This window comes from Danio rerio, chromosome 3, assembly GCF_052040795.2.
Source record: "Danio rerio strain M-AB ecotype USA chromosome 3, GRCz13ab, whole genome shotgun sequence".
Lineage (NCBI taxonomy): Eukaryota > Metazoa > Chordata > Actinopteri > Cypriniformes > Danionidae > Danio > Danio rerio.
In genome coordinates this window covers 28,223,254-28,245,773 of record NC_141023.1, presented here as the reverse complement: position 1 = coordinate 28,245,773, position 22,520 = coordinate 28,223,254, and the positions used below count along the sequence as shown (strand labels likewise).

Genomic DNA, 22,520 nt, shown 5'->3' with positions numbered 1-22,520 from the left:
CAGTAATCAGAAGAATTTTTCAGAACAATGAACAATGACTTTAATTTTATTTAAAAATAATAATAATTATTTAAATGTGTACAGTCTGAGCCAACACACATTTTGCATGCATTAAAATTGGTTACAAACTATTTTAACTCAAATTGTTACTAGTAAATCTTCCATTTATTACAAAAACTATTAATACACATTAATAAACAAATGAATTAATTAAATATTTCATGCAACATACCAGGAAACTTTATTTTATCTAGCTTCTATTAACTTCAAAAGTATTTTTATAGATTCACAAAGAAAATGAAAAAAGGATAAATAGCAGAACCCAAAATTAATCCTATTTCCCTTCTTCTTCTTCTTCTTTTTTTTTTTTTTTTAAGCAATAGACTTGTATTAACAAGTCTGCAGAAAACCCCAGCAGGATGAGTACAAGGCCTTCTGAAAATAGCACCTGACATGCCGAAGGACTCCTGCTCTGACCCAAATGAAGGACACAGATCCATCAAAGCGCCTGCCTTCTCTGTCAACACCCTCGCAGTCAAACAGACGTCCAGCACTGTGGGACAGGTCCCTCCTCCGGCTCATATTCATAACCTGCTCACGAAACCGGAGCCTTTAGCAGCAAGTGGGCCGCAGGATGTGATGCGTCGCAGACCCCAGGGACATTTTCGCACCTTGATCATTAGCATGCAGACTTTTCATCCAAGCGTTTGGCCAGAATGCAGCACAGGAGGAGCTGCGAGCGCCGGGTAGAAGCACTACCTCATACTTCTGCTCGGCCTCTTTAATTACGACTCAGGCTGAGATTAGACACATGCTGCTAATGGGACAGCATGGAGGAAGTGGCAGAAGGGGCATGTTGTTTGTGTGTCTCCACCACTCAGAGTTGCTTGTCCATTTGCGATGATGGAAGGAATTGAAACCATCATCCTTGCTGATTCATATAATGCAGTATTTCCCAACCCTGTTCCTGAAGGCACACCAACAGTAATCTCCCTAATCAAACAAACCTGAATACACTCATCACGGCATTAGAAGAGAATCCGAAACATGAAATGAATGGGTCAGATTAGACGGCCATCCTAAATATGTACTGCTAGAGTGTCGCCAGGAACAGGGTTGGGAAACACTGATATAATGAAAGCCAACGGCTACTGCTCTTTCAGAGTCAAAAAACAATACACTCACAGGTAGAACCAAAATTCAAATTCCGTTACTCAGAGTTGTTTGTCCATTCGGGATGATGGAAGGCATAGAAAAGCTCCTCCTTGCTGATTTATATAATGCAATGTTTCCCAAACCTGTTCCTAAAGGCACACCAACAGTACACATTTTCAACCCCTTTCCAATGAAACTTGCCTGAATCAACTCATCAGAACATTAGACGAGACTCCAAAACCTGAAAGGAATAAGTCAGATAAAGGAAGACATCCAAAATACACTGTTGCTGTAGTCAGGATGCCAGGGTAACCCTATAATCTTTTTTCGAAGGACATTCTGGGATTTTTAACAACCACAGAAAGTCAGGACCTCGGTTTAACATCTAATCTGAGACGTGTTTATGGTAGTAGAGTCCAAAAATATATACTGGGGCGTTAAGACCACACAGACCACAGAATGAGCTCCCCTGCTGTACAAATGAAATTGTACAAATTCATCTGAATTAGCCACTAAATTAAAAAGTTATGGATTACCGGAGATCAAGTTGATTATTCATATACAATACTTTGTTGCAATGTTGATATCTTTTTGTTTGTTTTGTTTAGTTTTTGAGGCAAAAAAAGGGAGATTTTTTTCAAACCTAACCTGTAAATAAAAGAAGCTTGGGGTGTTTGTCTGCACCAACAGTGTAAAAAAGTAGCCCAAATCCTTGAAAAAACAACAACTACACTCTGAAAAAAGTATAATCATTCCATGTGCGTATGAACATGACCTGTCCAAATATTAGTCCAAAATAATAGTCCAAAATAGTCCAAAATTACAATGTTGGTAACCATAGCAAAGCTCTGATGTTGTTTGGTATCTGCCAATTTTAATCAAAGTAATATTACAGTGACCAAAACCATATTATTTGTTTTAACTGAACCACCATCAAGGCATCATGTTTTGAAGGCTGATTAGCAGAGTTTCTGTTTCCATGCCAATTAATAGTTCACACAAAAACTGAAAGTTTTGTCATAATTTAATTACACTTAAACACCTGCTGGAGTTTCTTCCTTCTGTTGAATGCAAAAGAATGTATTTTGATTCTACAAAACACTGAAAATATGATTTTTATGATTCCATACAATTCCTTAATGTTGACCCAACACAAATCGATAAGGTTAAAATAATTGTTTTTACAAATTTTAGTGGATTCAACATAAAACAATTTGGTTGTCCCCCCATACAATTAAGAATTATGTTGATTCAGCTCATTTAAAAAAAAGTACTTTGCACAAGCAGGTTTTTTGAGTGTATTTGTAAAAGAAATAAAAAGAATTCTCAAGGTTTGTTACAATTTGAAGGTGATTAAGTAAAGTTTAGATTTTGGGTGAATATCATTTTATGTGATCTATATGGAGGTAATAATATATGCATGTGCATTACATTTTGGTGTAGTTTATTTTCAAATTAAAAGAGTTGGTTTTAAGTTTAATATACGGTTGTTCTTATTCTTTGTTTCTTCTAACAATATCTGGGATCACTAACAATTATGGCCAGATGGAATATGTGGACTTTTTTGCTATACTTATATGCAGACGTTTGTAAAAAATAATAATAATAATAATAAATAAAATAAATAAATAAATAAATTTGTGGAATTTAAGTATAGGATTTAAATACTAAAAGAAATTAAGGTTAAAATGCAAATTCAATCATTTAGAAACACTTAACCATATCTACAGGTCTCTCATATAATACAACCACTAAAAAGACAGAAAATATTATTGTTCAATTGTACTCAAATGGTCTGCACATCAAAACATTTGCAAATTACTCAATGATAAGAAATAAATTGTAAAAACGGAAATAAATTAATCTAGTTACTAACATTTTTTCATAGATAAATACATGGAATGACAGGGTCAACAATCTGTGAAAATGAGTTTTCTGTGGGCACAGATTCTGTGTGGGCCTAAAATAATAAGTCAAAACAATTGGATGTTGAATTCAGTTTGGAACACACCGTGCAGGATTTCTGTAAATGTGTTTGTCACGACTTGCATATTTCTTGAGTTAATTTGGCTGTTGAACGCAGTATTACTCTCATAAATGACTGAACTTTGCATGTATGCAACATGATTAAGCACTAAAAGGTGAACCGAAAACCAAATTTAGCAGGAGTGTGAACGTGCCCGTTTGTATTTTCAAAACAAACATGACAGCAAGATTGGAAGAGTGTGAAAATCAACAAATAACAGCTGATTTTCACATCCTTTTAGATTGTTATTGTGATTAGCATTTGTTTATGTGAAGCACTCTCTGTGGGCTGAAATAATCTTGAATACAGTCCCTGTTGTGAGTGTATAAACTGAAAAAACATTGGATTTACAAATTTTTTCTAAGGTACATTGTTGCTAACAATTTATGTAAAGGCTGCATTTAAACAAATAAATTTTGTACTGTTCAACTTAATTTCTTTGTTTATTTTCAACACATATAATGTGTGTAAAACCACTTACCTTTAAAAAAAAACTCAGTAAATGCAATGTTTTTTTTACAGTGTGTGATACTATATCTAAAAACCCCTCTGTCAGCCCGAACACAGCAGAATTCCCCATGCTCTCACATCTCCTTCCTTCCAGTTTATATCCATATTGTGTATTTGCATGCAAAGGCTTGGCAGAGATCCGAGGCATGTGGCACACAGGTGGCGATGCCTCACGGGACACAGGCATGATTCCCCCTCATGCATCTCCTGTGGTCAGTGGGAAAATCCTTAATCTGATCTCACAGCACGGCGCAAATCTTGATGTTATGGAACATCGAGACCATTTGTAGGACCCATGGGAGGTGTTCCTTTACCAGCACCTCATCCCAACTGAGTTCACACCACGTCATGATTTTATGTGGGACAGATAAACAACTTTGGGATGCATGAGTTATCAGCTATAATCTGTTTGTTTTTATGTTTACCATAGATCTTTAATGTTGTTGTCATTTTAGTACCATTTCTGTGACATTTTGGCCCACTGTCCATTGTCAAAAGCAGTCAGATATAATTTATGTATCACCTACATACCATATATGCAAATTGTACATATGACAAACAAGCAAGTAAAGTTCAAGAAAGGAAGTTCATGCTTGATTTTACATGTCATATTTGCCACACATATTGTTTCAAAATATTGCAATAATCTCAACATACATATTTTAATCACTGGAATTACAAAAATGCATATGAGTTTTTATATATACTGTTAGAATTTTATACATACATATACAGTTGAAGTCAGAATTATTAGCGCCCGTTTATTTTATTTTTTTTCTCATTTCTGTTTACTAAAGAGAAGAACACATTTCTAAACATAAAGTTTTAATAGCTCATTTCTAATAACTGATTTATGTTATCTTTGCCATGATGACATTAAATAATTTTTTACTAGATACATTTCAAGACACTTCTTTACAGCTTAAAGTGACATTCAAAGGCTTAACTAGGTTAATTAGGTTAACTAGGCAGGTTAGGGTAATTAGACAAGTTATTGTAGTTATTAAGTTATTAAGTTATTGGCTCATTCTGTAGACTATCGAAAAAAAATATAGCTTAAAGGGGCTAATAATTTTCACCTTAAAATGTTTTTTTTTTTTTTTTTTTTAATAAAAACTGCTTTTATTCTACTGAAATAAAACAAATAACACTTTCTCCAGAAGAAAAAATAGAAGAAAAAAATCAGACATACTGTGAACATTTCCTTGCTCGGTTAGACATCATCTGGGAAATATTAAAAATAAAGAACTAACAACTAATAACTCTGACTTTAACTGTATGTCCAAATATCAGATTTCTGTATAAGAAACTTAGGAAATGTATTGGACAATTCTTCTTAGAGTAGAAATTGTGGATGATCAAGACAATTAAAATATTCCTTATTAAATTTTTTTTTTTAGCTTTTGCCTGTAAAATAGCAGATATGACCACATGTTATTTCACCTATACTGTATAGGTAGGTCTACTTTATCATGTCACATGCATTTGTATTTTGCTAAATCTAAATGAGTAAAAAAGAAATGATTATAAAAATACTTACTAAAAAAATGTTTGGCATAAAAATGCAGAAAAACAAACTTGAAAATAATATTTTATTATTGACTAATATGATTTGTTTTATTAATTTGAAAAATTTTTCTCTTTGTAATTTAAAATGTTTAGAATATGAATTATATGTCATGTATCACATTTGTCACGATTTAATGTTTCAGATCATTAAAAAATTAAATATAAGTCAAAGATAACACAAGTAAACTCCTTAAATTAATATTTTTGTTATTATGGTTTTTATTATAATATATTGAGTAATATTATTATTACTAAATCCAAAACAACATGGTATTGAGTGAAAAAGTATATCTTTTAATGCAAAAGTGAATTCTGTTGATGCACAAATAGAAAAATTAAGTGTTACTTAAGCAAAACCACACAACATTAATTAACATTCTTGTTGCTTTAAAATGCTGGGTTGTTGTAACTAACTACAGCAATTGCTGTAATTACATCTAATGCTGAGTTCAGACCGCATGATTTAGCCCTGAATTCAGCTCGCCAACAGGTTTTGAGCTATCACCAACAAATGCTCAAAATCACAGGCAAACCGGGGCTCGTTCACGTAAGTAACAATCACACAGTGTGAAATTTTAAAGACATAATCTGATAGAATCACTGACAAGTCGCTGACAACCATGCACTATTTGCTAAATATCTGGAGGTGTCAGTGATTCAAATCATGCCGTATGAAATGTGTTCTGATTAAAAAAATAACATTGCCGATCCTCTACAGCCAATGAGAGAGCAGCATCAACTAGTGTGGGTATCTGCAGGCCAGCGGGAGGTTGGGGGAGAAGTTAAAAGGATTTATTTTCTGTCTATTTAGAACCAAGAAATGGAGGAAAAACTAGTGGAAATTTGGGAGCACCAGTGTCTGTTTGACGTGTCATCTGAGCAATACCACAACCGGGTCGAAAAAGAAAAGAAAGTTGAGAGAAACTGCTAATTCCCTTTCAAAAGCCCGGTGAGCAAAATAAGTACATTTTCTACCCCACTAAACGCTCTTTTCTCACTATGTAGGTAATAACAAAAGATATGTGACCTTGCATTCTTTCCACACTTCTTGTGTGTGTTTGGCTGTGAGAGATGTAGTTTGCGGTCAGAGACAAAGTTGTCTGCGATTCTTACTGTACTATTGTAAAGTCATGCAGTGTGAAACCCTATCTCGCTAATCCATCTTGCAGTGCAAACAATGCAGCGACGAAACGCGACCCCATGTAGTCATGCAGTGTGTAAACATCTGTGATGTGACTACTTTGAAAATCATGCAGTCTGAACTCAGCATAAGTGTAGTAGCAAATGTAATAAATATGGACATATACACAATCCTTATAAAAAGTATTAAAAAGTCTAATTTAAAGTACAAAATCAATTTCAAGTATGACATCAAACCTAGCCATATGATTTTGTTAGCTTACATTGCTAGTTTTGTGGTGAACAATTCATCTGTGCATGTCATTAAGAAAAAAAATGCCCTTCTAATCTTTCTTTAAAATCTGAAAATGCCCTTCCTGGTTTTTTTATTTTTAATTAAATTGTGAGATTATTCAATTCAGTTGAATTCATCTTCATTTCTATAGCGCTTTTACAATGTAGACTGTGACAAAGCAGCTTCATAGAAGATTACAGTAAAGTGAAACAGTGTCAGTTCAGTTTTCAGAGTTGAAGTTGAGTTTACTTCAGTTCAAACACTGAAGAGCAAATCCATCGATGCGCAGCTCTACAAGTCATGCCAGCCAGTGGCGACAGCAGCGAGAAAAAAACTTCACCAATTGGCGAAAGTGAAGGATAAAAAACCTTGAGAGAAACCAGGCTCAATTGGGCACGACCATTTCTCTTACGGCCAAACATCTTGTGAAGTCTCCGGAGACTGGAGAACGCTAAACATCAACGTCCCTGTAATCTCACAGGAATCAGACTCATGCTCTATTCTCCTCCGTGACTACAGCAGCAGCTGCTTAGGATTATGAGATTGTGTCTTAGGTATTGGGCGTGGCTAACATACTTAACCATGCCCCTCTAACTTTCACTTTTGACAACAAACAGAAATGGTAAAAAAGAGGTGTCTTTTAGCTTGTAATAACTTTTATAAAACTCCTTCCCCGATTTTTCTGAATAAAATGCCTATTCTTTACTAATCAGCTCGCAGTAAAAATAAAAAACAAGCCACACACACTGTTTTCTCATTTTAAATTCCGATTCAATAGGAATTGCATCACAATACGAAAAAAATGATCACAGCTTCCAGTTCATGTGGACTTTAAATATAAAGTAAGATGAAAGTTGTCCATGTTAGGCGCAACATCGGTTTGCAACTTAACACATTTTAAAGTGTATAAAAGCTGACAATTGCATTGCGTTCTATTTAATTCTGCTTATTCCAGTTCAAATCTGTTGTTAATATCTTGTAACATTTTTTATTTTGGCAAGCACAGCCTATAAATCAATGAACAAAGTATTTCATAATGTTCACTGACAACATTCAAACCATCAATGACAAAAGTAAACCCTAATCTCACTCAAACGAACACACCATCCGAAATTCTGCTCTCAAGACATCAGAATGCCAATGACAATACAATACCTGCGACGGTAATAATAGTGTTGGACGCCATCCCATGATTGAGCCAATCTAGCAGGTGGTCAATACCGAAAGGCAGCATGGAGGCCAGTATGTGAAGACCACTTCAGAGGAGTGCCAGGTGGCAAGTGTCACACTCCACCACCTGCAACACTATGCCAGCCAGATGCTTCCTGCCAAGGGGGGGCTCGGGATGACTTTACGATGAAGTGTGTGTTCATGTATGTCTGTGTGTGTGTGTGGGATTACATTCTGTGTGAAGTGATCTCCTTGAATGACTCACCGGTGTTAATATCGGCCTTGCCAGCGCAAAGGTAAGTGTCTCATTAAATCTCAGTGTCAGTAGAAGGTGTTGAATGACGCTCTGCTTTTCGTTGTATTGAGGTTACCTGGAGGTGGTCCGTCCCATACCAGGGACAGCCATCCAGATATATTGCCTGTCCTAAAATGCATATGGAGAGCGGCAGATGTCGTCACGAGGGTCCCAACCCACGTCATTCTGGGGCAGGGAGAATTAGGGGCCCACTGAAGTGTCTCTGCCAATGTCCCCGAACTGCTTATTCAGTCGGAATTGCAAATGATGATCTGGTGGAACATCACACTGTTAAACTCTGGAAAACACCTTGAGGCGAGCAACTCTGCACAGTGTGTGTCCGGTGTCTGCAACTTCCTGCATTCAGTCTCACAGCCGGCTGCAAACACGTCCTGCTCATTTGCTCAGTCACACAAAATGTGGCCTGTCTGGTTTTTCGTACTCAGCAGCACAGGAGGATAAAAAACAACTTTTTTTTGTTGCTAAAAGAAATAGAAAGTGCAGTAAACAGGTGATTAGGGACCAGGTTAAAACTTATAATTGCAATTTAAGATACACTGTGCAATTCTGAGTTAGTTTCCATATTGTGTGACTCTTCTTTGAAATGCTCTGTTATCCCGGTGGGCACAGGGTATCAACATAATGTCAGATTAATGTTGCACCCCAAAGTTGTGGAGATGTTGCAATTTGTTTGGAAATGAAAAATCGGGTTAAAGTCAGAACCCAAGGTCAGGCTGACGTCAATGCCCAGCGTTCAACCTAAAATCAACCAAATACTAACGTCTAAAGATGTTACAGCTTGACGTTGTGTGGACATTACCAATATGACGTCTATCAGATATTGGATTTTGGTGCCATACATGACGAATAATATCAGTATTTGACATCAATATGACGTTGGTTTAAGATGTTGGCTCGACATTGGATTTTGGTCACTTTTCAATACAACGTAAAATCAACCAAATATCAACGTCATTTGTCATTCTTATTGGACATCAAAATAACGTTGTTCTTAGACACTGGTCACCCAACATCATGACCTAAATTAAACCAATTATTAACGATAATGGGATGTGTTGTTTGTTGTGCTGTCTTCGTGGAATGTACAGCGGGAACAATTGGCCCTTCGCTAAGCCCCGCCCTCCTTAGTTACTGTTGCTACAGCTGTGCCTGAAACATCTATTACAATATGCATACACTGGTGTCAGACATTCCCAGGAATATAATTAGTAATTTTTGGCAAACAGGTGAGATATCTGAGAAAGCCAGATAAAAAAGTACTAATAGTATCTGGATGCAGCTTTTATGATGCAAGCTGAGATTGCATCACTCAGCGATGCGATGTCAGGCACAATGCACTCAATGGACGTGTAGGGTTAGGGGTGGGGTAAGGTGAGCACATTAAAAAGCATTGGATGCAGCTCAGATTGCACTGCACCAGGTCTGCATCCAGACCCCTCTCAAAAGGACTGCAGTATGCATTAAAGGGGTATATTCATGACATAATACGCAACAGATTAGAGAATAATTTAATCTAAATAGAAGCTAAAGCCTAGCCGCCTCATAAGCTGATCATTCAACAGCTTAGTTCAGGGGTGGGCAAACTCGGTCCTGGAGGGCCAGTGTCCTGCAGTTTAGCTGCAACACTAATCATACACACCTGAACATGCTAATCAGTGTCTTTAAGTTCACTATAAATCTAAAGGCAGGTGTGTGTGATTATTGCTGGAGCTAAATTGTGCAGGACTCTCCAGGACCGAGTTTGCCCACCCCTGGCTTGGTTCATACACACTTGATGGATTTGTGGCAAATATTAGCATCATTGACCCATAACAAGGTACAGTACCTAGTACTATAATAAATGTCAGTATGATTCTGTACTTTTTATACAGTTTCTATTCTAATTTCTGTGTGGAGTTTGCATGTTCTCCCAGTGTTTGCGCGGGTTTCCTCTGGGTGCTCCGGTTTCAGTCCAAAGACATACGCTATGGGCGAATTGGGTAAGTTAAATTTGTCTGTAGTGCATGAATGTGAATGAGAGTGTATGGGTATTTTCCAGTGATGGGTTGCAGCTGGAAATGCATCCGCTGCATAAAACATGATGAATAAAGAGAAGAATAAAGGGACTAAGCCAAAAGAAAATGAATAAATGAATGAATGAATGTATATTAAATACTACATTCATTTCTTCCTTTCCACCCAAGCTTCACACACCTTCCCATTAAGAGGTGTAAATACATCATATGGTTTGCCAGCCACCATTAAATAAAGAAGATGAAGAAGGAGGTGTGATGTTTGATTTCACATGTATAGTGTGAGCAGTCAAGTCACTGCTGAGCAAATGGACTGTATAGTGTGTGCGCATGAATCCTGAGCTTTGGCATTTCATCACATGCAATCTTCTAGTGTGAGTTCGTAACTTGCTGAAATTGCATGGAAATTGTGCAATATTAGCCCTGAATTTCACTTGTCAACAAATTTTGTGAAATTGCAGACAAATGCCTGAAATCTGAGGCAAATCGATACTCAATCATCCAAGTGACATGCAGTGTGAATTATAAAACAACCCAATCTTATGTCAGGTTTGGTTGTCAAATGCTACAGTATTGGCTCCCTAACTGTCTCATGACCAGTCATGTCAAATTCTATTGTCTCATGACCAATCGACTTATGCTAATGTGCTGGAGTATCTTTTTAAATCAGAGGATATCAGCAAGTAAAATCCAAACTCTTTCATTCATTCATTTTCTTGTCGGCTTAGTCCCTTTATTAATCCGGGGTCGCCACAGCAGTATGAACCGCCAACTTATCCAGCAAGTTTTTACGCAGCGGATGCCCTTCCAGCCGCAACCTATCTCTGGGAAACATACACACACACACACACTCATACACTACGGACAATTTACCCTATCCAATTCACCTGTACCGCATGTCTTTGGACTGTGGGGGAAACCGGCGCACCCGGAGGAAACCCACGCGAACGCAGGGAAAACATGCAAACTTCACACAGAAACGCCAACTGAGCCAAGGATCGAACCAGCGACCCTCTTGCTGTGAGGCGAACGAGCTACCCACTGCGCCACTGCGTCGCCCAAAAGCCAAACTGTTTTCAGTCATGTATTCATACATTCATTAATTTTCCTTCAGCTTAGTGCCTTATTTATCAGGGGTCCTCAGAGCGGAATGAATCACCAGCTATTTCAGCATGTTTTACGCAGCGGATGCCTTTCAGCTGCAACCCAGTACTGGGAAACACCCATACACTTTCTACTGCTCTTATACACTACAGGCAATTTAGTTTATTAGTTTATTAGTGATGCAACAGGGCTAACCACTGAGCCACCGTGCCAACTTTTTCAGTAATTTAAATGTAATTAATGGATCTGTTCTTGACATAAAGGCAATGTATGACTTCAGCAAACTTGTAATGCAACACAGCTATTTGCACCAATTTTATGTGGTTGGTTTTTAAAATAAATGTAAATGTGCATAATATTATTTGCCTGTTGCTTATGTTGTTCAGAAGTGGGTAGGTGTGGGTGTAGGTACTCCAAAATATTTCTGAAAGTATGCATGCTCATAAAATCATTGATATTTTACAAATACATGTTAATTAGGACGCATAATGTGAATGACCAAAAGCATCAGAGGACCCCAGTCCTCATAAAATGATGCCGAAGGGGTACCCAGGGCGTCACAAAGTGAAGCAAAGGCGCTCTAACCAAGCACCAATATGTGACGAGTAGGGAGTGATAGTGTGTTGGCTTCATTTTGCATCATCTGCTTCACCAAAAAAAAAAAAAAAAAAAAAAAAAAAAACATGGTCAAAGATTCATGGGAAGAAAAAGTGTCCATCACTTGTGACCTTTGAAATGGCCAGTTCTAAGCACTTTGGTTTAGAATGACTGCTTGACATGACAGCCATGACAGCATCATTTTAAAAAGGAGTGGGGTCCACTGATGTTTTTGGTCATTCACATTAAATTTAACATTCACACAAAATATGAATGATTTTATGAGCATGCATACTTTCAGAAACACTTCAAAGTAATTACACCTACACCTATCCACTTCTGAACAACATGAGCAACAAGCAAATAATATTATGCACATTCACATTTATTTCGATTTGCAACACATTCAATTGGTGCAAATAGCTGTGTTGCATTCCATGTATGCTGAAACCATACATTGCATTTATGTTAAAGACAGATCCATTTAAAGTGGCTTTTGGGTGGACTTTAAAGTGGCTTTTGGGTGGATTTATCAGGGGTGCGTTTCCGGAAAAACAACGCTAGCCAACTAAGGTCACAAGTTCCGTTGTTACAAACATAGTTTGTTGATCTGACATTTCTCAAATCTATCGTACCAATGAACCTTCACAAACTGCGTCTCAAACTTTTATGCTTGCAACTACAACTGTAGAACTGTAGTTAGAAGCATAGATCCTGGTTGTGTTATATTCTCACTTATCCTCCCATGCCCTATTCCTTTTAAACGTTCCAACATTTAAACTTGGAAGGATTAAAAAAAAAAGTCCTCTCTCTTAGCTGTAATATGGTTTTAAAGTAATTTTTAGAGTTTAGTTTTAGTGATCTTTATTTTGACAGTTGCGTTCCCATCGGAGTGCACTTTGAAAACATTTATGCCATTTTGCATGCAGCCATGGCTCATGACGAAAGCTATAGGTGGCCTATAGTGAAATTTTCTTTACGTCTCCAAAGCTTATAAAAACTAAAATATATAGCATATTTTAATGCTTTTAATTCATAGTAGGTTATTTTTTAAGAAATGTATCTACTGTAAATGACATGGGCCTGATGGTTAAAACATTTCTGCAGTGGTTCAAATGTGTTAAACTGTAAAAGTAGACTTTTACAATGAAAAAAAACTTAAATAAACAATATCCTACTTAATAACAATAATAAAATTAATAACAATAATACTAATGATTTAGCTAATTGATTTTATGTTGTAGAATAGAATATGAAATATTTTCTATACTATTTGTAAAGGAAACATAGGCCCTAAACGTGTCGTTTACATTTCAAATAATATGGAAAACAAGTGTTTTAATCAAAACTAATATTTAATTTTTTTGAAAAAATGCATGTGCGTGTAAAACATTATAATTTGCCCAAAAAATTATGGGGTGTTTCTTGTTACTCCACCCCATTTAGAGCGTCAATATGGACATTTTACGTTTTAACTAACATGGTTCAAACCATAGATCTACGACAGAGATACTACAGTTTTGGGAAAAACTCATCACAATGTCATTTCTTTTCCAAATAATGCATCATGCTATGTTCAACCACAAGTTATGTCATTGTTTGAGAAATGCAGCCCTAAAAAGTTACAGGCAGCCAAATGTAGCCTATATTAAGAGCTAAACTTTGCAGGAGAGTGGACATCAATGACCTTTTTTTGTATGATTTATTCAATAAAACATAGTCAAAAATTTACTATTGATTATTTAAAGTCATGCAATCTTCAAAGTTACACTGAGCTCAAGACTAAACTTGTTTAAACGTGCAAACAAAACAAGTCTAGTAAGCTAATGAAAAAAGCATTTCTCACATTTGTCATTCAAAGCCCATATAACCTTCGTTTTTCCATTGAATGCACAAGTATTTCCAATGCAGCTTACATTATTATGGAACAATGACCTGGAACAACACTATGTTTAGGCTGATAGACAGTTCATTTGTAGTCTCCTTTGAAAAACAAGAAGCATTCAGTTTGGCTGCTACGTTCCATTTTCTGCCCAAAGTCCGTAATCATGACGCATGCTGTTGACTAGATCTGCATGTCACTCTAGGGAGGAGACCCAAGCTTTAGAGAGTAAGTGCTGGTCTTTGAACTGGATCATGATGTTGACATCTCTTACACACATTAACATCTGTTCCTCATGCAGATCAGTTCTAAGCCAAGAGGCAATGTGCTTGACTCTCGATAAGATGCTGGCTTTGTCTTTGTATTAAACATGCACAAACCTTTTTCACATAAAAACTAAATAGAGCTTAGTTCCACATCACGGTTTGAAGAGACACAACTAGAACAAAAGTCAAGTGCAAAACATTGCATATAAAACTGAAGCATTACTTTAGTTTCGTTTAAATTCATTTCACACACAGTTTGTTTTAATTTGTGGTTTTCAGGTTTATAAGCCTCATCACTTGGTAACCTTTATTATTTAAGGAAAATACAGGCTATGATAGTATGTTTTCATTAAGTCAAGCAAAAACGCATATGCATCAAAAGCACAGTGGTTAATGAGAACAAGCCTTGCCGTTGGGCAGAAGATTACATGAGACGGCAGCACACTAAGTCTGTGGTAAACCCATGAGAATCAAATCTCATAAGTGTTTGACCAGCGCACAGCATGTTGCTTGAAACAGTCACTTTATTGAACCGAAAGATTAGGACTCGCATGCACATTAAACAGAAACAAATTGTGCTACACGAAAGGACACAAGGATAAACCACAATCCACAAATTACAATATATAACATATAGGAACAGTACTCACAACATAAATGTGTATTTGAGGCTTCTCGGGATCATACTGCTAGGGTCTTAGGTTTTTGCACTGAAAGCATCATTAATGAAGAATGTGATATAATGACAAAGCGGATTTTCAATAAATACAGGAGGAATGTTTCAAATGTTATTACATATGAGAAAAAAATCCAATAATAAAAAAAGCATTGTTGCCTTAAAAGACACAGGGGTTAAATAAGGTTGAGTCTATCTACATATTTCATCTAATCCATGCAAATAAAATTATGTTGTACTGAATAATGCAATAAAACTAATAAATCTAATAATCCAATTAAACCTAAACATGCTAGACTATGGGCCAGATTTAGTAACATGCTTGCTCCAGTGCAGTTTTTATTACTATTTTGTGTGTGTGTGTGTGTGTGTGTGTGTGTGTGTGTTTAAAAAAAGCTATCTTTTTCTCTTCTCACAGCTATTATTGCACCTGACCTTACTGAATATGCATTTATAAAAGTTTCCCAGTCAGACACAAATTATATGGGAGGGGAGTAATGAATCACACAACATGGTTTGCTAACATTTGCGCTCCTTAATATATGGGTATTTGCACCATTATGTAATGGCTAAAAATAATATTGTAAATGTTGTGCTTGAAACAGCGACAGTAGTTGTTGCCAGGGAGAGGTAAAAAAAAAAATTCTACATGTGTTTATTTTAATTGTTTTATTAATTTATGTATTATTGGGAATGCCAGATGACGACATCATCAAAACATTTGTCATTTTGAAATTATGCTTTAGGAATTCAGAGACGACTTAAACCCCGTCAGATCACACAGTTTTTATTGTCAATATGAAAGTCACTATGTCAGATTATGTGATTTTATCTTAATAAAATCTTAACTTGTCATGGGTAACAAATGTACCAGACTATACATTCCTTCACAATCAGTCATCCTATGACGTCTACAACGAGCGTTACGTCTTTTGTAAATCTCAATGAACACTTATGCTTGCTAACAAATAGGCTTCATTATTTAAGGGCATTTGTTATGAAATTGATAAGATCAAATGTTTATTTTCTTTGTAATATTAAGATTTTATTTTTTTTTAATATAAACGTATATTTTCCAGCCATGGGTTGCTGATTAAACAATCCCTCACCTGAACTTGCCGCGACTGAGACAGAGAAAATAAAAGCACATCAGCAGCAAGTAAAAATCTGATGCTCAAGACATAATCTTTAATCTTTATAAAAATAACGACATATTAAAAAATAGCAAATATGTGACAGAGGTTTGTGATACAACAATTACAGTAAAACATTAAATAAATCCTTATTAAAGCGAAACAAATCATTCAACTGCACAGTGGACTGTGGATGGGCACAAACAAAAATATAATTTATACATTTTTCTTGAAATAGGAATTTCATTTGGTATCATTTGTATCTTAATTTTAATGTATTTTTTGTTTGTGAGTTATCTAATAGATAAACAAAAATTACAAATACCATCTAAGGTGAAGTGTGACATGTTTTATATGCATCTGAACAGCCAAAAACACAGTTGTCAAAGCTACATCTTGTGGACTATCTCACATAAATAGTTGGAAATAGCTTACTGTAAGTACCGTATAAGGCAAACGTTTCAGGTCATAATTAATCCTCTGCACCTTATGAGACATGTAAATCTGGCCCTATATGTTATCATAAATCATCTGTAAAATACTAATAATCAATACACTGGTGCATCTCTATTTTAAAGATATGCTTTATGGAAAAAAAAAAAAAACAGTTACATGATTGTCCAGCAATGTTTTGGATCAAGAAGTCAATCTTGTCATTTTGTTGCAAGCAACAAATCTGGGGTAAATTCTGAGGCCTTCAATCTAATTGTAATTTGATTAATTCGCCACAGCAGATCAGCAAGAAAAAATAAACATGGAAAAAAGTCAGACTACGTTCTTTTCAGTGAGAGCTAAATAGTCTAATTGCTGCCTTGAGATTAAGGCACTGGCCGAATCAAATGCGCTTACAGAGCATTGAATTGAAGCGAGGCCCATTACAATGAATCACCATTATTCTCCTCCATTGGTGCTGCTCGCATGGGCTGGAACTGAGTTTTCTTGCTTACGAAGAAAACAAATGATTTCAAATATAAAGATTCTTCAATCTACGTTTACTTATTCTGAGTTTTTAAGCTGATGAATTTTTATTTGGAGCTCAAATAAGTTCCTTGATTACGGACCAGTATTTTCTCAGGGTTCATACTAGAAGTACATGATTTTATGAAGATTTTTTTAAAGCATCACACAAACAATGTATATATATATATATATATATATATATATATATATATATATATATATATATATATATATATATATATATATTGTCCTGCTATACACACACACACACACACACAGTTGAAGTCAGAATTATTAGCCCCCCTGAATTATTCGCCCCCTTGTTTAATTTTTATCCTAATTTCTGTTTAACAGAGAGAAGATTATGGTATGTAGGTATGTAGCAATGTTCTAATTATTTAATAGATATTAGTTGTTTTTACTATTGTTTCACCCTAGTGACAGCCTAATACTTTTTTAATCACAGAGAATGTATTTCATAATATTTCTTGTTTACTTTTTGTACAGTGGATTTATAGTTTGATCTTATTCTTCAAGAGGTACTTCTTACCAAAATCTCCTTTAAGAGAATGGCTTTGTGAATCATGAGATACGATCAAGTTTAAAAATACAGTAGGCAGAGGATATTCTTCTTAAATACATATTTTACACAGCTACAGAATTCACATAGTTTGTTTTTTTTAAACAACACTTACTGTATCTAAGAAGACATCTCATTTATCAATTTGTTAGCAGGAGCTGTTGTACAGGCCCATAGCCAGGGGGTTTGGAAAACCCACCCCTCACTGATAAAGGTCCAGAATTTGTCCCATACATGAGCTTATTTGTTCTATTTTGACTGCTATGCCGTCATAAATAGTAAAAACTACCCATCGAAAAAGGCTTTAAGACCAAGCGGAATCCTTGTGTGACTTCAGTTAATCAGTTTTGGCCAATGCAAACAATTATTTTTCGAGACTCCAACATACAGCTGTGCAAGAAAACATCTGACACAAGAGAAGTCATCTTTCGCAATACTGTATTGTTTTTAAATAGAGAAAACATTTGATAAGTAACTTTTATTCCTAATCTTGGACCTTATTCTTAAAAGAAAACATGACCAATAAAAAAAGTGTAAAGCACCTTTACAAGAGAGGCTAGAAAAAGTGTAAAGTTGTAAATAATTATAATAATAATAATTATTATGATTATTATTATCATTATTATTATTATGTTTTTTTTTTTTTATTATTCAAATGGCCAAATTCTGATTGAAGAAAGGTAATTGTGCTGGACAGTTTGTTATTTGCCTAACAAATTAAAATAGACCACTGTTTTTAATTTAGAACTTTTTTCTGATGATGTAATAATTTAATTTTATATTAATTTAATATTTTAAAAATAACCACTTGTCACGTTTCTTTATTCGAAATATTTAGGAAATATTTTGGTACATCAAAAAGTGTGCTTATGATGACCATCCGACAAGCTAATACATCTAAAAATAGTGTTAAAATGTCACCTAAATGAAGAATTTAAATCTCATAAATAAACAGAAAATGAGGTGAATAACTGCAAAAAGGTCCACTTTTTTAGAAAAAGAACCACCCCTTTCACTAGGCTGGCTACAGGCCTGGTTGTAGATGTGTATCTATACAAAGAAATATATATTGTTATCAGTTAGAGTCTCCATAGAAACAAAAAAGTTAGGAAGTTCACATGCCTCCTTTAAAAAAAAAAAGATGCACACACTCTTTTAGGAAGCATAATAAGATTCAAGTGGCAGCTCATTAATGCAGTTTCCATTGGCCATTAATCACTCTCTTGTCATTAACGTCGACCTTCTTAACCTGTTTGTATACTTTCTCACTCTCTCTGGCACGCTGCATGTGCTCTCCGCAATATTCAGCACTCCCACTCCCATACACCGCTATAAAAGCTCAGTGTGATTTGTGTACACGACGTTGTCAATACCCAGGTGGAACAAGGAGCCTTTAAGTTGGATAATATATTGTAAACAAAATCTTCAGTCGCAGGTTTTTTGGGGAGAGGCACATTAAAGATTAAATATTGATCCTTCACAGTCCTTTGGTGTGTCATATTTCCCACCGCCGACGGCTGAACGCTTTAAGACAGCAGGCGGCTTGCTGAAGAGAGACTCACGTCCATCCTCAGCTCAACGGCCATCTATCAGTCTTTTTACAATCCCTTTCTCATTCCCCCAGTCTGGCAATAGGGGTCTTCTTAAAAAGTCAGCGGAGGCATCTGATGGCTCGTAAAGATTTCTGCTCCAAAGGCTCAGCTGGGGAGAGAAAACTATAATTGGAATTGACAAGCTGGCAAGATATCACCGGAGCTTTTTTCTGAGAGAAGTTCTTTCTAAAGGAAAACCTTCTTTGAAGTTAGCCACATTCACAAACGCAGAACGCAATAACGATGTGGGTTTATAGCTTTTATAGCCAAACACACAAAAACAGAAGAGGAAGGCAAGCACAATCTCTGACAAAGGAATGAATAAAATATGGCAGAGTAAAACTGACGCAAGGGGATTCAAAGCGAGCGAGATATATCCAATAAACTATTCCAAGCTGGGATTTAAGAGGATATCCTTGACACGTTCATTACAAAGTCAGATTTTCAAGTAATTGGTGAAAGAATATATATTTCTTCTTAGGTTGCGATAGTAAAAAAGTTCATTAATCGAATGAAGAGTACCGAGGGGCTTACTGAATTCTCAAAAGACTTGGGTACCAAAATATTGCATATTTAATGTTTCGGCTTTTGATTTATTAATGAAGGCAGCCACATGTTCTAATTGGAAAATCTATAGAATATGTTACATAATATAAATCCCCCATATTAATCAGCATAGATTCCACCAGAGCGTTTGCATCTACCGTATCTGTTCCTGTCTACAAAACAAAATGGAAAATCGAAGTGTGCGCATCCATCAGAGAGGTATATTGTAATAGCCTTGTTGCACTCGCCATAGAGAGGCATCAGATTTACGTCACCTCTCCGCTCCCTGGCCACCACACTGATGGATGCCAGTGAGTTTGTTTGGTTTGCTCCCTCTCTTCCTAAATCAGAAATGAAAACGGCCCCAAAAGAAGATCACTCTTGTGCGCCATATGTGAAATAAAGGTTTCAGAGAATAGCCAGGGCAAGGGCATCTGACACGGAAAGAGTGCAAAATCCTCCCGAGGAACTTTTCAGTAGTGATACTTAAAAAGATTTTAATTAAAGGAGGATGAAGAACGGCATGTGCACCTGAAACATCACGAGGGATGAAATTTATGCACATTCATCTGCGAAACCAATATGATTCCCATATGAAGTGTTTACGAAGCTGAGTCATCACGCTCATAACAGTTGACATTCACAGATGCTTTAAAATAGAATTACGAGGGGCAAACAGTGTTTGTTTACAGACTTCATCCCTTGGACTATAGATTCCTTTGTCCATCTGTGGTGTTATGTGTTCAAATAATGTTATAATCTGGTTTCCTTCACCATATGGGTGATGCGCAGACTAAGATATTTTCTTTGCTTTTTTTTAAATCAAGACAGGATTAACTGTTGTAAACATATGATGCAAAAATGAAATAAACACCAAGTACAAGCAGAAGGAAGAGAGTGTTGAGATGAATTGGAGCCATTGACTTTGGGCATCTGTATAGGTGTAAAGATGACACACAAGCAGCTGTCAACACCTTTTTCTCTGCCCCTACAGAGGTTATGAGATAAGACAGGCCAACAGCTGTTCTCATCCAAGATTAAAAACACCCACCGTTCAGCCGCTAACCGACTCTCATATCAGAGCAATGCTGTGGTCCAATCGGGGTTGATCCTTAGTGATCAGTTTGATATAGTATGAGAATTTTGGAACTTTCAGAACTCCAAAGTACTTAAAAAAGGCTTGGAAAATGGCAACATTGTTACATAAGACAACAAAAAGAAAAATGAAGCTCTCATAAAAATACAGAATAATTAAATTATTCCTGTACACCAAAAGGAATTGTTAATAAAAGGTCTTGATTGATAGCCTAGTCTTAACAGTATTTTACAGCACATTTCAGTACAGACAATTTTATGAAATTTATTTTGTGCTGTAATGCTTAATGTTCTTTTTTCCCCAAAGAAGCTGTAAGGTGACAGAAAAAAAATAAATAAAAATAATACAACCATTTTATATTTACAGAAGCAAGAGTGATTTTGCTCTTATACAGCAAAAACAAATATATTTAAGAGGTATGATTGATCGGCCAGAGATCGGTATCGGCCGATAATCATATTTCATAACTTGATACTCACCAATCTGTCCGATCTCATGAACTGACTGCAAGTGCTTGTTTTCGAGTTTACAAGAAAAGGAAGATTTATAGGTGTGCATTTTAACTTCTCATGCATCAAGTATGTGCTCCAAACTTTTCCTTCATTAAGACATGTTGAGTTTTTCTTCCATCATTTACATTTTCAAATCGCATTAGTAATTTTTCTTACCGTTTATTTTTAATCTGTTTAATGTATTATATTCTGACCATGACATGTCCACATTAAATGGTTGTAGGAGACGTGTTTAAGGGATTACATGCAACATCCTTAATCATTCTCTTGAGAATAAATCTAGGCTGAGATGCCCAAAGTAGGACCTGCGGGCTAAAGTTGGCCCATTGTAACCTTTAATTTGGCCCACCATCCCATTTGAGAAGAGAGTGAGAATTATAGAGAGAGTTGAGGTGAACGCCTTTAAAAGAGATCGTCATTTCTAATTTGAAATAACCTTTTTGTTTGTTTGTTTTATTGCTGAACTACAAAAAAGCAAACTGAAATTAAATGTTGTAAAAGAGTTGTCACTCGTTGGATAGATGACTATGATAAAGACATCAGCGAGCAAATCAAGGCAAAAAATAGTGTTAAAAAAAAGCAATGATTTCTAGTTGTTTTTAAATACTATCAAATAAATAAGGATATTACATATATGGCAATTATATTTACCTTCGGACCACTAGCCTCAATCACCTTTGGTTTTTGGCCCTTCATAAGAAAAAGTTTGGGAATCCCTGCTAAGGAGAGATCTCTGCTTAAGTGTCATACTAAGAGGGCAAATGTGCTTAATTCAATGGCAAAATAATTTAAAGCTTGAAGCATGAGAATCTTTACTCAGCCGATCACCATGACAAGGAATGGGTACTCCATATCAGCTGCAAAAATCCTGATCGGATATAATCCTGATTGGTGTGTCACACCACTAACATAAACATTTATGGCAATCATTAGCATTTTATCCAAAATTACATACATTGCATTGAATGTACAACTACTTAGCTGTTCTAGCTTTCCCTGGCAATTAAACCCACAAATCTTGGCATAGCTGGTTCAATGTTTTACTATTAAGTAGAGAATTACATGAACAGATTTATAAATGCAATGTTGTCAGTTACTGTTTTTACCAACACAGGCTCATTGTGCATATGTACCACTGTTTACATTTCTGGAGAGTGCGAATTATGTAGCCAGATGTCTGTATGGCTGCATTTTGTCTTTAAAATGAATTCTAAAGGGGGGTGTGACGCCACCGATGGCTTCTGTTCTTTTTAGTGCTACCAACTAACTGCTCTGTACGGATGGCTATTTTGGTGTTACCAGTTTGCCCAGTAGCTCGCTGCATACTCTGATGGACTTGGGATATAGAGCTGAGTTGACCGCGACAACGAAGTTCAAGTACGGTGCAGAATGGTTCCAGACACC

General features: G+C 35.9%; 1 long non-coding RNA gene across 1 annotated transcript in view; it reads right to left on the bottom strand.

Moving 5' to 3' along the window:
• Positions 1 to 7,418: 7,418 nt before the first annotated feature.
• Positions 7,419 to 22,520, bottom strand: part of LOC141381210 (uncharacterized) — a 34,211-nt gene continuing 19,109 nt past the window's right edge. The window contains exon 3 of the long non-coding RNA XR_015480878.1: positions 7,419 to 8,621. This is a non-coding gene — a long non-coding RNA (uncharacterized LOC141381210). The remainder of the gene's footprint in view (positions 8,622 to 22,520) is intronic.